The sequence below is a fragment of the Mus caroli genome, chromosome 1 (assembly GCF_900094665.2).
Source record: "Mus caroli chromosome 1, CAROLI_EIJ_v1.1, whole genome shotgun sequence".
In the NCBI taxonomy this organism is placed as follows: domain Eukaryota; kingdom Metazoa; phylum Chordata; class Mammalia; order Rodentia; family Muridae; genus Mus; species Mus caroli.
Window position 1 is genome coordinate 34,943,962 of NC_034570.1, and position 3,721 is coordinate 34,947,682.

General features: G+C 39.5%; 1 protein-coding gene across 2 annotated transcripts in view; it reads left to right on the top strand.

Annotated features, from left to right (window-relative positions):
* Positions 1-3,721, top strand: part of Il1rl2 (interleukin 1 receptor like 2) — a 44,793-nt gene that overhangs the window by 5,094 nt on the left and 35,978 nt on the right. The window lies entirely within an intron of this gene.

Below are 3,721 nucleotides of genomic sequence, written 5' to 3' on the forward strand. Positions count from 1 at the left end.
CTCTCTCTCTCTCCCTCTCTCTCCCTCTCTCTCTCTCTCTCTTTCTTTTTCATTCACCTTGGTTTGTTAGAATGGCTCTGATATCTGGTACTTTGAAAATTACAAATTACACAAATTCTTGCCTAAGAAAGACTCCTCAGGGCTATCTGTGTTCTGTTACTCACCAAACCTTGTCCCCAGCAATGGCTGCTGCTATCAACTACTGCTACCCCCCTCCCGCCACTCCCCACCTCAGTATTTGAAAACTCAGTTGTATCTTAGCCTCTCCTCTTTGAAATGTGAGCAGAGTTTCCCATGTTCCTCTTTTATCATCCTGTGTTTGCTTTAACCTGGCCTTGTCTCCTCAAGGCACAGCTAGGCACTGCCTCTCAGCTACCTTGTCCCAGTCCAGCCTTGAGTTTCCTTTGTGACAGCCTTCCTAACACTGTGACCCTTCAATACAGTTCCTCACGTTGTGGTGACACCCCTACCATACAATTATTTTCATTGCTACTTCATAACTGTAGTTTTGTTACTGTTAGAATTGTAAAATAAATATCTGCTATGCCTCTCCTGTGGGGGTCGTGACCCCCAGGTTGAGAACCACTGCTGCTTCATGGGTTTGGATTCACCTCCCCCCACTTCGTCTGTGGCATGGGATTATTCAAACGTCTTACTTTTTCCTTTGCTGAATTTTGGTAGGATTTTGTTTCCTAGGGAATGACACATGTCCTTGAAGGTTCATTCACACTGGCAAATTATTTATCATCTCTTCTTGTCTGTCTACTTCTGCAGAGGAGATCGAGTTTGGTCCACTTTACAGGGATTCTCATCCTCTCTCTCCCTAACCTGGTATAAGCCCCTTTGCATGAGCAGCTTGTCCTTCAAGATGAAGCCTTCTGTCTTCTCAGACAGCCTGCCTGGCTCTTTGTGATCAGCTCGATCTTCTTCGCGTTCATATCCTTTGCCTCCTTGTGTGGAGTGTGGTCAGGAGCATCCTTTCACCTGTCTTGTGCGACTTTGACACAGAGTGTGAGGTTCTCAAAGGTGCTTGATCACCACCCCTAGAATTGCCAGATACTAAAGATGCAAATAAATAACTCACAGTTCACTAATGTCTTGTAGTTCCACTTCCTGTCTTGTAGCTCCACTTTCTGTCTTGTTTCTTAGTTCCCGACCCTTTCTGGGAGTTTGTCAGTCTTTTTCCCCCCCTCCCTCAGTTGCTAACTCTCCGAGTTTATCAGTCTTATCGATGTTGTGGAAGTATTAACGGCAGGCCTTATAAATCCTCTTTTATTGGTTTGTTTGCTTCATCAATTTCTGTTCTTGTCTGGTTCTCCTAATCCCTTTGTTTGACTTTTGGTTTTAATTTGCTATTATTTTGTGAACATTGTGAGATAGACTCTTCTCTCACTAAACCCACGTTTCTGATATATAGATTTAAGGTCGTGACTTCCTTCTAAGCCGCATCTTGCTTGACCTCTGCAGGTTTTGATCTATCATTCCATAAGCACCCGACTCAGGGCATTCCAATTTTCCTTGTCATTTCTTCTTTGATTCTAAATGTTTTTGGAGGACTTCTTAATTTGCAGATGTAGCAATGTTTGGGTATTTTTAAAATTAACTTTTCTGTTTGTGATAGAAGGCAGATTGACAGAGAGCATATTCCAAATAATCTCAAAACTTTGAAATTTGAGGCTGGCTTTTTGAACCAACATATGTTTAACGTCTGTAAATGTGTCTTGTGTGTTGAAGAGAAGAATGTAAATACTGAAAGTTGGGCTTGTGGATTGTGTTATGCAGGCCAGTGAGAGAAAAGCGTTAATATAGTTAATATAAATTAGTGTGGTTATTCATTTCACTACACATTTGACATTGATAATGTCTGTGCTATGCTTTTGAGATATTATTTACAGAAATACTTTAAATTACTCTGGCTCTTAACTCTTAACAACAGTTCCCACATGGTTATATATGACATATGTGTGCCCAGCTAGCATCTCTTAGAAACTTTATGAATTTTCTTAGTGAAAATTATCTCATTTTCTGAAAATGTTTTTATTTTGTCCTACCTACTTTTTTTATTTTTATTTTTATTTTTATTTTTGTAAACTATTCTTCATGGATTGACATTTATTATTGCTCTGCACTTTCACGCCATCATACAAGACTTCAATATTTCCAGTATTTTTCAGGCTCTGTGGACATTATTATTATTCCTGTCTTTCTGCCCTTTTTGAAGGTAACAGGCCTGAATCTCTGAAATCCTCAAAATTATTCTCCTTGATGTTGGAGTTTAGTAGTATAACTGGTGAATTAAGATAGAGATTTCTCATCTATTTTGCAAATGTCTTTTGAAATATAGAGTATTGTGTCTTTCCTCCATTGTTTCTTAGTTACTACTTTCTTCAGTGTTTGCTTAACTTATTTTTTGTCTCCTTTGAATATATATACATATATGTGTATATATGTGTGTGTACATATATACATATATGTATATATATATATATATATGTGTGTGTGTATATGTGTGTGTGTGTGTGTGTGTGTGTGTATGTTAAACCCTTCCTTTTTTAAATTGTGCTTTCTGAATCTCACATGTGTTTTCCTGTTCTCGTATTTTGTGTGCATTTGCCTAAGTGGGAATTTCTTCCCAGACTGCTTTCCTAAGTTTGCCTTTTATTCTTGGGTGTGTTAAACCATCTATTAAATCCATTAGTTCACTTGAGTTTAGCGATTGTAATTTTCTTACTTTCTTTTATTTTCTCTCTTTCTTTTTCTTTTCCTTTTTTTTTTTTTTTTGACTAGGGTGAAATCACATCACCAAATAGCTTTTATTTACATTTTATATTTCCTTCCTTCCTTCCTTCCTTCCTTCCTTCCTTCCTTCCTTCCTTCTTTTTTTGAAGGTGTTTTAAGACTTTTTTTATGGGTTATTTGATTAATTACAGTGTTAGGACTCAAACCCAGGACCTTGTACATGCTAGGCAAGTGCTCTATCACTGAGCTACATCCCCAACTTTACAAAAGTTCTTTTTAAATTTTTTTTTAATTTTTAATTTTTTAAGATATTTTCTTTATTCACATTTCAAATGTTATCCTCTTTCCTAGGTTCCCCTCCGAAAATGCCCTATCCCCTCCCCCTTCCCCCTGCTCCCCAACCAACCCACTCCCATTCCTGGTCTTGGCATTCCCCTACACTGGGGCATAGAGCCTTCAGAGGACCAAAGGCCTCTACTCCCATTGATGAACAACTAGGCCATCCTCTGCTACATATATAGCTAGAGCCACATGTTCTACCATGTGTTTTCTTTGATTGGTGGTATAGTTCCAAGGAGCTCTGGGGGTACTGGTTAGTTCATATTGATGTTCCTCCTGTGGGGCTTCAGACCCCTTCAGCTCCCTGGGTACTTACTCTGGCTCCTTCTTGGGGACCTTGTGCTTCGTCCAATGGATAACTGTGAGCATTCATGTCTGTATTTGCCAGGCACTGGCAGAGCCTCACAGGAGATAGCTATATCAGGGTCCGGTCAGCAAGCTCTTGTTGGCATCTGCCTAGTGTCTGGATTTGGTGGTTGTGTATGGGATAGATCCCCAAGTGGCGCAGTATCTGGATGATCCTTCCTTCAAGCTCTTCTCCAAACTTTGTCTCTGTAACTCCTTCCATTGGTAATTTGTTCCCCATTCTAAGGAGGAACAAAGTATCCACACTTTGGTCTTCCTTCTTCTTGAGTTTCATGTG